Raw genomic sequence first — 12,784 nt, forward strand, 5'->3', positions numbered from 1 at the left:
GGTTAACTTCAGGCTCACCCGCCTCCTCCGATGTGACTTGGTGTGGACCCTCTCTCCATTATTTCCCTCTATGCTCCCCCTGGATTACAACTGGAGAGTGACGAATTGTGGGACTAGTGAAACCAGTCCCCACCAGCTGGGTTTGAGCAGGGGGTTTGAACTTCATATTATTATTTGCACGTTATTGGAGCACATCATTATTGTTTAAAAATCAATTGATTTTGTTAAAAAATTCACTGTATAACACTAGTGTTCACTAATAGAGTTAGCGACATTTCTTTCACCTTCACGTAGCACAAATGTGTTATTTACATCAGTTCTGCACGTATATGACGATTGCAGTACAGTACATGCTTCGATAAGTGGGAAAAAGTAGTGCTTCACTTTAAGTACATTTTCGCTTTACATACATGCTCCGGTCCCATTGTGTACGTTAATGCGGGGTACAGTATATATACAGTATATATATATATATACAGGCATACCCCGCATTAACGTACACAATGGGACCTATATATATATATAGTTATACGTTACCGTTGGGTTTCTGGATGTATTTTTGCTATCACTAATACACTTTGATTTTCAACATTGAGTGCTGTCTCTTGTTTACCAATCCTTGGAACGGTAACGTATAACTACATTCTCTATATGGGACATGCACCTGTTGCTTACCAGCACCTATTGGAGTGCCAACTGCCTTATCTGACATATATATATAGAAAATAGAAGAAAAAATCGCCCAATCCTAGAGCATTACTGTGCAAAAAATAGTTTCATTCCCAATAAAAGGCTCATAAAATGAACTCACAAACATAAAGGATAAAAAAGCATTGTATGAGTAATACTCATGCTCCAAAGGATCTGTAAGCGCTGCTGCTCTGCTCCTCTGCTCCGTGACACCACCACACCCAGTACAGCCCTCGTGTATCTCTGCCAGCAGGAACTCACGTCATCAGGCTCCTCACAGTATTCTTTCCCCGGGAACACACCTCCAGATAGTTTAGGTTCCCACCGGGGACAATGTATGCGGCGGAACGAACAGATGACGTCACGCCGTGCACGGAGATGGCAAGCAGGAGAATGTCAGGAAGAACTCATAAATCAACGCTGTACTGGGTGTGGTGTGGTATATATACAGTGGTTGACAAATCACTAAAAAATCTACTCGCCACACAAAAAAATCTACTCGCCACCTAGTACCAAACGTGTGCTGCTTGGGCCAATATTTACTCGCCCGGGGGTTAAATCCACTCGCCCGGGGTGAGCAAATGTATAGGTTTGTCGAACACTGTATATATATGTATATATATATATATATATATATATATATATATATATATATATATATATATATATTTTTTTTATATATATATATATAAACCATAATACTGAATTAAGTTATGGTGAGTAAAAAAAGTGACAAAAACCCTCCACAGGAAAGCAAATATGCAAATATAACTGTATGCTCATCTGCATGTCTTAGGCAGGTCTGCAACCCCGCCTTTCCCCATTATCACCCAGCATACAGCACTTCCACTGCAGCAAGGGATTCTGGGAAATGACATGCAAATGCGCACACAGTGTCACTTTTTGCCTCAATAACCATTTTTAACATGGTTCCCTATAGGCTTAAGCTTGCTGCATGGTCACAGCTTTGAGCACAGCCAGGGTTAAGGTGCATACCCAGAAAAATCTACTCGCCACACAAAAAAATCTACTCGCCACCTAGTACCAAACGTGTGCTGCTTGGGCCAATATTTACTCGCCCGGGGGTTAAATCCACTCGCCCGGGGTGAGCAAATGTATAGGTTTGTCGAACACTGTATATATATATATATATATATATATATATATATATATATAAAATGGAAATAGCCGCGATAGTGCAGAATAAATGAGTTATTCAGTATTAGGTGATACCTTTTTTATTTGGACTAACAATTTATGTCATAGGACAAGCTTTCAAGAGTTCTCCTCTCTTCCTCAGGTCGGCAATACTGATTAACAAATGAATATCGCTAAAACAGTGTAAGGGGGAGATAAAAAACGGAGATGTACTGTAGATATGGGTGGGTGAAAAAGGGTTTGAAGCCATGGAAAGCTGACAACGAACAGCATGAGGGGGGAAGGGGATGCTGTGGGGGGGAGAGGGGGGAGAAGGTGTGGATAAGAAGAGAGACACTAAAAAACAATTCTGATAGTGTGTGAGAAACCCCATGTCCACATTAAGTCCTTTTGTTTTGGTGTCAAACAGTCTTATCATTCTGAGTTCAAATGTTTTCCGTTCTTGGGTGCATTTAAACATTCCATTGAGGATTTTTTTTTTTTTATAACTCTCATTTTTATTTGGTATTACAGAGCATACATAATATCACCACCTAATGGCGTACGTTACAGAATACACAATTTTGTCATCAAAACAGTGACACGTAGACAAGACATGAGACAGACGTAACGAACCACACGTAAACCACATCACTAAGACGGACAGGACAAACTAGACTGGGGTGAGACACATTAGGGTGGGTGGGGGTGGGGGGCACCTGTAGCTGCTGCCTCGGAGCGGAGGATCTGTTATTAGCTCTATGTGTACGCTAGGGTGTGTTGTGGATATCCCAGTGGTTCCATGTTCTTCGTCGCTATGTCATCATCCCGTCTGGTCTGCTCTGTCCAAGGAGAACGCATTTATCTATATTAGTGCAAAACTGTGGCGGCGTCCACCCCCGGGATGTCTGTTTGGGCCAGCCATGGGGCCCATACGTTTAGAAATTTGGAGCCAGAGTCGTTGATCCAACTCGTCAACTGTTCCATCTGTTCCTGATTTTGGCTATAGTGGGTAATTCCTGTCTTCTCCATACTGCTGCGATCTCACACCTCGTGGCGGTAGCGAAATGTGCAACCAATTTGAGTGTCGCGTTAGACACGTCCTGAGGCCGTCTGCCCACGAGGAACAGCCACGGGTCCAGGGGGACCGCCAAGTTGAGGATTCTTTCTAGCCAAACCCTAATAGATTCCCAAATCGGGACCACTTTCGGGCAAGACCACAGCATATGTTTTAAATCAGCCGTTTCCCCACACTGTTTTGGGCAGAGCGGGGAATAGCCCTTGATAAATTTAGATAATTTCAATGGGGTATGGTACCACCGCATTAGGACTTTATATGCGTTCTCCTTCAACGTGGCACAGATTGAGCTTTTGGCAGCTGCCTGTAATATCTGATCCCATTCCTCGTCCTCTAGTGTCTCCCCTAAATCTGTCTCCCACTGTCGCATGTATTTCAGTCGGGGGGCGTCGGAAGTCTTCGGACAGACTACCTCCCTGTACATCCGAGAAGTTAGTCCTCTTGTGTCTGTCTCTCTGGAACACAGCTGTTCGAAATTAGTTCGTGCTGGGCGAACCGGTAATTTATTATAGAAAGCCCTGACCTGGAGGAATCTAAATAATTCTGTGTTGGGTAGCTTTTTCTCATCCTTAATCATATCGAACGTCTTGAAATATTTACTTCCTTCCAGGTCCTTTAATCGTAAGTACCCCGCTTGCGTCCATTTTACAAATTTGTCACCTAACAGCCCTGGAGCAAAATCCAGATTTCCCACCAGGGGGGTCATCAACAACTGTTGTGTGGTCAATTTAGTTTTAAATTTAGATGACTCCCAGACCTCTAGCGAGTTCGCAATTGCACAGAGTGGCATCCCTATTGATTTCTTGCACTGTTTTGGAAGCCAAATCAGATCGTGCAGTTTTACTGGCATGCAGCATTCTGTTTCTAGGGCCACCCATCTTCTATTTGCTGGGTTCGAGTGCCACTGGACAATTTGGAATAATTGTGCCGCCTTGTGGTATGCCAACAAGCAAGGTACCGCTAACCCTCCTCTTGTTACTGGTTTTGTCAGTATGCTTTTCGCAATTCGTGGGCTTTTTTTATTCCAAATAAATTGAATAATGCGAGCCTGCAGCGTGAGGACCTCAGTCCTAACAAGAGGTATCGGGAGTGCTTGAAACAGATATAATAGTTTAGGCAGCAGGTTCATTTTGACACTGTTGATCCGCCCAAACCACGATATGCCATAGCCCGCCCAAACCCTGAGATCTTCCTGCAGTTTCTTCATTATTCTGGGGAAATTTGCTTTATATAGTGTATTGTAGTCCTTTGTGATATATACCCCTAAATATTTGATAGCGGAGGGTTGCCATTTAAAATTGAAGTTGAGCTCTATCAGTTTTTCGACCGGCTTGGGTAGATTGATGTTAAGCGCTTCCGACTTGGCCTGGTTAATTTTAAACCCCGACACCAAGCTGAAAGTTCCCAAGATCGCAAATACGTTGGGCAAGGAGGTGAGGGGTTTTGACAGTGTCAAGATTACATCGTCTGCGTATAGCGCTATTTTATGATGCTGCTCCCCTATATGTATCCCTGTTATATCTGGGCTTGCTCTGATATGAGCCGCTAACGGTTCTATGCAGAGGGCAAATATTAACGGTGAAAGTGGGCAACCATGTCTTGTCCCGCTACGGATGTTGAATATCTCCGAGGGGAACCCTTGGTGTCGCACCCTTGCAATGGGACCATTGTAAAGGGCTAGTATTGCCTCTAGGAGGCGCCCCCCGAACCCAAAGGCCCCCAGCGTCTCCCTGAGGAAGGGCCAGTCAATCCTATCAAAGGCCTTTTCGGCGTCCAGACTCAACAACATAGACGGGATATTTTTCTTTTTTGCCAAATCAATCAAATCTACAATCCACCTAGTATTGTCTGCCGCCTGCCTGCCCTCAATAAAGCCTACTTGATCCGGGTGAATCAACCCCGGAAGGACAATGCCCACCCTGTTAGCTAACAATTTTGAGAAGATTTTATTGTCCGAATTGATCAGGGATATTGGCCGGTAGCTCTTGACGTCTGCCGGGTCCTTACCGGGTTTGTGGATCACAGAGATAGACGCCTGGAGCATCTGCGCTGGGAGGGGCTCTCCTGCTAGAATCCCATTAAATAGGGACAAGAAGTGGGGAGCCAGAATCTTGACAAATTTCTTATAATATAAATTTGAAAATCCGTCTGGACCAGGGGCTTTAGCGGGTTTAAGGGACTTCATTACCTCCGTTACTTCCTCAAGGGTGAAGTCGCCCTGGAGTGCCTCCCTCTCCTCTCTGCTCAAGGTAGGTAGATTTGCCTCTTTTAGGAATTTGTTCAAAGTTGCTGCAGTCTTTTGTGTGTGGCTGACCTTATCTCCGTCGTATAGTGTGGCGTAATAATTCTTAAACACCTCCACTATTTGTCGAGGATCGGAGGTAAGGTCCCCCCCTGAGATTTGATGGATGCTATACGTTAATTTGGAAGCTTGTTTAGGAGCTTATTGGCAAATAAGGTATCTGGCTTGTTGGCTTTCTCATAGAATCTGCGCTTTGACCATGCCAACTCCTTCTCGGCGTGAGAGGTCAGGACCAGGTTAAGTTTAATTTTAGTGTCGCTCAGTTCTTTCCAAACCAAATTATCCTTGTGCGTTTTGTGTTGAGCAGTGAGATGTGCCAATTTCTCACGTAGCTCTTTTACTTTCGCCTCTTTTGCTCTCTTTCTTTTTCCTGCTATGGTCATCAACACCCCTCTCATGGTAGCCTTATGAGCCTCCCATAGGGTGGATTGAGCCGACACACTGCCTTTATTGTCCTTAAAATATTCTTCACCAATCTCTTTTGCAGTTACGGGGCTTTTAAGGAGGAGTTCGTTGAGCTTCCAGTTTGCTCCAGGTCTGTCTAAGGCGTCTAATGTGCACCGCAGCTCTACCGGTGCATGGTCGGACCACAAGATTCCATGGATCTTTGTGTGCCCTACCACTGGGACCACTCTATTGGATACCAGGAGGTAATCTATCCGACTGTAGCGATTGTGTGGGTGGGAATAAAAGGTATATTCCCGTGCATTAGGATGTTGTTCCCGCCAGATATCAATTAGCTGACAGTCTTGCATACCCTTATGTATGGTTAGTACGTCCTGTTTGTGGGATGGATTAGGTCTCGTACATCTGTCCAGGTCAGAGTCTAGTGTGCGGTTAAGATCGCCTGCTATGAAGATATGTCCCTTCGCGACAGTGTGTAGTTTATTAAAGAACTGTGTAAAGAATGAAACTCTCGTCTCGCATGGGGCGTAGACTGACGCTAATGTCAGAGATTGACTTTGTATCATCCCCGTAAGGATGATATAACGACCTTCCGGGTCCGCATATTGTTTATTTATATCTAACGCTAGTTTATTGTGTACTAAGATAGCCACTCCTCTTTTCTTTGCCTTGTTAGAGGCCAGATAAAAAGTTCTGTAGTTTTTGTCTAGATATTTTGGGTGATTGGAGTGTGAAAAGTGTGTTTCTTGTAGAAAAAGTATATCGGCTTTCAGGCGGCTATACTCTTTAAATGCGATTGTACGTTTAACCGGGCTGTTAAACCCTCTGACATTGTGTGTAATCATTATTAGTTCATTACTCATCCTTGTCTGCAGAAGAGGTGTGCTCCATTGGCGAGGTCATCTGGGCCGTTCGTTGGTCCGCATACTCCAATTGTTTCTGGGGATCTGTAGTTCTCCATCTTCCTGTAGTTTGGTGCACTATGGGGGGGAATGTTATGGATTACAGGTATTTTCTGGCATATAACGCATAATGAATACAGGTCACAGGTACATATATACGTAGTATCATTGTAAGGCCTAGTATAGCTTAGAATATAATGTTAGAATCCTGGTTTTTCTTGTCTTAGAAATAATAGCTTGTTTTGCTCAGAAGTGGCAGGATATTGGGACAGGTTACAAAGACATAAAAAGGGGAACTTATAACGGTAAACACGCTGTGGTTTGAACGGGAACTTATGAAATATCATAAGTTACTAAATGTACGTCCTAAGATCGTAAACATCATACGTCACTAACTATAATTTCTGACTCGTAAACATCATACGTCACAAACCACAGAGTATGGACACATGACACGTGACACACGTACGCATACACTCTATATTAGGTGGGCCCGACTCCATGTTAGATCAGAGAGAGAGAGAGAGAACCGAACTTAAGTGTGAAGTTACACAGATGAGACTGGGACTGGCTGACCTGACGTAATATCTTTTGGTTTGTGAGTATTGACAATGCATATCTAGTTATAATCTCTGCATAGTCAGGAATGGATTGGTAACATACTGTAACTGTTAGCCATTGGCTTATAAGAAGCTTGTTCTGATATTTCTGATATTTCTGAATATTGTTGTAATACAATAAATGATAAACCTTTTCTTATACAAACTCTGAGTACCCTTTCTTTATAAATAATAATCTCACAATACCCTCCATATCTTAATATGTGAGAGTGTGGCCGAGGCTTTTTCAAGTGCAACATTTTGGTTTGTGTTCTCTGCTTAGAGCAGGATATAACTCACCATAAGGCGACACTTGATAAAGAGAGGTAGGATTGAACCCAGATTATGGCGCTCCAACGTGGTTAATTACTCATGAGTTGTATAATAAATCTTACGTTACCCATTTAATCTTGAAAGTACACGTGTATGCTATATTTCCTCTTTATAAAAGAGAAGGTACAATTTTCATTATATATATATATATAGTATATCATGGCTGTTACAGATTTTGCACGAGTTGCAGATCTGAATGTTTTAATGAGGAATCAGTATCAGAGAAATCTGATTGACGGTGAAACTCTGGCATTTGAAATTCAATTTGGCCCGTGGGGACCTGGGGCAAGATACTGCTATCTAACAATAGACACCACAACTGATCCAAACACATATCAGTATGTACAACAGGCATATGATCCGTTAATACACACGATCATTAATTTGACACATAATGCAGCGACTGTCATTTTGGGACAACAGCCTGTGATTGATACATGAGGGAGGGGGGGAACAACCAGACAGACATAAACAACACATATAAACAGTGGTCTCAGAGCCTCGGTACCAGTACCCCGGCTGTGAGACCATCGCCCTTGGGTACTCAGTTTAGGCGGCCAGGTACTCCCTCCCCCCTGCCCCCCTCCCTCCCTCACTGGAATCCCCTCCCAAGGGACTTTGCCGGTCATTGGGGTTGATGTCCTTTCCCGCTCCGGCTGTCGGTCCATGCAGGAACAAAAGCAGGCTCGAATCCCGCTATCCGGCCTCCCTCCTATAAAATCTTCAAACAACAACTAGCAAACAATGCTTTCCTATGATCATTCCTTTGCCCTACGTACTCCCCTTTACGGTAACCTACCTCTCCCCCTTGTAATACATTATCCTTGTACCCCTAATTGGAGCTAATAATCACGCCTCTGTGTCTCTGTGTGGCGCCTCCGGCCTTTGCTTGGCCTGGTCCTATGTATCCCTCCACTTTCAGTGGCTGTTGACCTCAATGAGCGGGACCACCGCATATAGAGACGAACTGCATCTGGTTAGTTGACTGCACCGGAATCAAGTGTATTTTGTTTACCTGAGGCCTTTTGATCTCTTTCCTATTCTCACTCTCTCCCATCTACTTTCCCGCGAGTGCATTACCTTCTCACCTCTGACTTTCTCCTATTTAATCTCTTCCCCTTCCCTTATCTCTCTCCAGCACTTCCATAAATCCTTCTCTTAAGCTAACATACTCTTACCTTCCCCCTCCTTTCCCAGCAACCTACTCCTCCCCTCTCTGATCCCTCCTCCAACTCATCTACCTACTGCTCCTCTCATCCTAACCACTTGCCCTGAACCACCTACTTAACCTACTTACCCCATCCTGTCTCGCCCTATTACCCTTCCCCCTCCTTCCTTCTCACCTCACTTTCCCTCCCCTCCTCTGAATTATCCCCCTATCTGCGCTACCCGTGCCCTTCTTATCTGCCTCTCCGGCTTTCCAAACTCTCACCCCTCTACCCCCCTTAGCTCCGCAATACATCAAGACCACAACAATTTCTTTTAATGTCCTCCGGTGCAGTCGAGCCCTGCGCCATGCTCCGTCGCCTTCTCCTTCCGGCCTTCTGGCCTGTGTGTAGGTGTCCGGGGTCTCTTCCTCTCAGTGGCCACTCCCTCAGTCGCCGGCGCTGTTTCCTCCGGCTCTTTAAAATGACATCACCGCCAGGGTTTTCTCTGCTCCGCGCCACCTCCAAGATGGCCGCTCCGGGTCCTACCCCTTCCGATGATGTATTTCCTCCGGACGCCATCTTGGATTTGACAACTCGCCGAGGCAGACGCATCCTCTGCATGGCTTCCCGCTCACCTCGATCCTCCCGCCTTCCTGGTTCTGCGTTCCACGCCGTCTGTGCTGTCTCCGCCATCTTGAGAGCCATGCCACCGCCACGAGGTGAGTCCAAAAGATTTTTTAACAGGCGCCTGACGTCCCGGGCATGCGACATCCACCGGCTCTGTTAGGGGGGGGGGGTGCGAAGTACATTAGTCCAGGGCAAAGGTGTAATTTTCCTGATTTTTCGAACACCGAACTGTCAACTTTATTAGAATTCAAACTGTGGTGGAACATAGTAATTATACGTTTCCTCCTCCGTGAGTGGCCCCTTCATCAGCTGTGCTTCCGACCGTGGTCCAGGATGGGCCCGGGGCCGGTTCTTCCGTTTCGGAGCCCGTGGGGTTCAGCCGCAGCCCCAGGTTCTTCAGAAATGCCTCACCTTCTCCAGGGGATTTCATGCTGATTGGGCGTCCATTTTTAATCACCATCAGCCCGAAGGGAAATAGCCAACGGTAGTGGATGGCCTTATCCCTGAGGCATTTAGTTATGGGCCACAGCTCTCTTCTCCGGGCTAACGTAATTGGGGCAATGTCCTGGAATACTGCAATTTTGGTGCCCTCAAATTCTCTCAGGGGTGCATTCCTTGCGTGCTGCAGCACCGCTTCCCTGGTCTTATAGTGATGGAGCTGCACTATAATGTCCCGCGGTCGTTCTGTTGGTTGTGGCTTTGACCGGAGCGCCCGATGGCATTTATCCATTCCCAGTTTATCTTGCGGGGAATCCGGGCACATATGGGCGAGCCACTGCGCCACGAACTCCTCACAGTCTCCCACAGTCTCTGGGACGCCCCGTAAGCGGACATTGTTGCGCCGGTCGCGGTTTTCTGCGTCTTCTTGTCTGTCTTTTAATTCGTTAATTTGCGCCTGCAGGTCCGCTGTCTTTTTTGTATTGCGCAGGCCAACCTTGGCGTTAGCATCCACCTTCACTTCAAGCTCCTGCGTTCTTGCCCCCAGGCTCCCTACCTCCTTTCCCAGGGCTCTAATTTCAGCCTGCAACATGGATTTTAAGTCTGTATATAGTCTTTCAAAATCGCAGCGTCTTACCGGCAGAAGACCCTGATCCTCCTCTGTATCCCCCTCCTCCTCCGATTCTGATCCAGTGCGGGAGGTGGGTGCCATTGCTGCCGTGGCTCTGCTCAGTTTAGCTCCGCCAAAATACTCTCGGAGCCCCTTTTTTTTAGGGGTTTTAGCTATCTTTTTTGACATCATGGATGTTTAGTTAGTATAAGGTGGTGTTTTTATTCAAGTCTTGCCAGTTTTGTTGTTCGCTTTTTTAGAAAAACAGGGAGTGAGGCACAGAGCTCTCAGTTCAAGCTTCCATGCTCCTTGCTTCCCAGCATGCACCTTTCCATTGAGGATTTTGATTTTTTTTTAAATAATTTATGGAATTATCTGGTTGTGAGAAATGATGTCCCACTGGTGAGCAGTATCTTCTTTCTTCATGGTGTGATATAGAGTATCTGTGCATATTCATTCTGCCTTGAAGTTTTTGCCTGGTTTCCCCAATGTAGCATCCTTGGTCACATTTGTTGCATTGAATCATATACACTACATTCCTGGATGTGCAGCAGTATGATCCTTTAACACTGAGTGTTCCATTGTTGTGACTGGCTGTGGGATCTTGGCATATAGGTTTGCAGAGTTTGCAACGTGTGTTGTTGCATGGTTTTATGCCATTATCAGTGTCTTTATGTTCGTTGTGAAGTTTTCTGTTGATTTATTTCTGTTTGAGGTTTGGTGGTTGCCGGAACGCAAGAATGGGAGGTTTGGGGAAGATTTCTTTTAATGTCACATCCTCTGCTAGCATGGGTTGCAGATCTTTGATTAGATCAAATTCGTGATTCTTGTATGTATGTATGTATGTATGTGCGTATATATATATTATATATATATATAATGTATGTAGGTTAGATAATTTAATAATATAGGTGAGTAGCAACCAATGAAAAGCCTTGGGTAAGAGAAAAGATTTGGAGAGAGGAGGAGGTGATGGACAGAGCATGAGCAGATTGATCACATTGGAGAGTAGAAATGAAGCACAACTCTGTGTTCCTTGTATTGCAGGTAAAGTCTGCTGCAGTATTGCTCTTTAAGAAAAGGAAAATTCGGTGTCATTGAGGTTTCAGGGCTACACTTTGTCAGGTGTAGCATAGCTACATGAACCATAACATGTAGTAAAGTACTGTATATCTGTATTTGGAGAAAAGATCAGTGCTATGGAGAGCATTGTAGGCCAGGTCTTGGACTGTTGCACTTATGGACGGGCCAGTAGTAGAGTAGTGATGCTGGTAGCCTTACTGTGGATGGACTGGGTGGGGAAAAGTAGGAATGAAGATGACATTTACTTTATAGAGCAGGTTGAAGTACTGCATGGAAGAGTGAACTTTATGATGAATAAATTAGAATGTTGGTTGATTCTGTGATGAAAAAAAGAGTACATTGTTATTCTACATTTACATTCTAGTAATATTTCAGGTATTTCAGGAAGCAGCAACATGTTGCGGGTTACTGGGATAAATGATTTTAAAGATTATTCCTACAACACTCTGCATATGACATTTATGCACTAGGGTTCCTTGATATTATCTGGGGGCAAAAAGCAACCCTTAGGAGGATAGGACACTGATATGATGGCTTACCTTTATGTAATATTATCAAGATATTTCCACAGACTCTGCAACGAAACTTGAATACCAGTACTTACCGCCTTTTCAAATGTATTCTTTCCACAACCGTCTAAGAATTGACTTTTAATTTGGAGCGCAGACATATTTAATTAAAATGTGGACATTAAGTATTGTATCTCATCAGAAATATGTCTCATTCAATGTAAGGCGATGTAATTCTTTGGAAGGTAATTATCACACAGAAAATCTCACGGTCATCACTCAGAGGAAGGTTTTCCCACATGTTGAAGACAAAAGGCAGTGCTATAATTGTAAGGCTGTTTTCCCTCTTTCAGTGAGTATTACGCACAGGGATGGTGTATCACTAATAGCAATTATTAGGAGACATTTTGAACAATTGGATGACAGTGTCACTACACTAGAAGATTGTGTTACTAAATTAATTAATCTATTCATATTGAGGCCCCTGGACGCCTACCTGGGAATGCGAGATACTTAATAGAAATGTGTGAAGCTTTTGCCCATGTTTACCAATTATGCAAAATTGGTCCTTGTTTATGGAAGTTGAGGCTCAGTCAAAGTTTGTGAGCAATTTGCCATGCATTAAATCAATGAACATATACATTTTATTAAAGTCTTCATTTACTTGTATACCTCCCCAAACACTCCTTTATAAAACACATGGGGCCTCATGCAGTAAGCACCAAAAAAAAAAATTATCGGCAGGGTTTTGAACTCGCCATGTTTTTGCTGAGTTGCTCTCACGGTATGCAGAAAGGCCCGAATACCAGTGAGACAACATTTCTAAACATGGCGGGTTGCCGGCGGCAATAGGACCTGCCTGCCAAGAAGGGGTCCCCCGGCGAGATCTATCTGCTGCAGAGAGAGAGCCGCCTCTCACAGCG

Source organism: Ascaphus truei, chromosome 2 (assembly GCF_040206685.1).
Source record: "Ascaphus truei isolate aAscTru1 chromosome 2, aAscTru1.hap1, whole genome shotgun sequence".
NCBI lineage: Eukaryota > Metazoa > Chordata > Amphibia > Anura > Ascaphidae > Ascaphus > Ascaphus truei.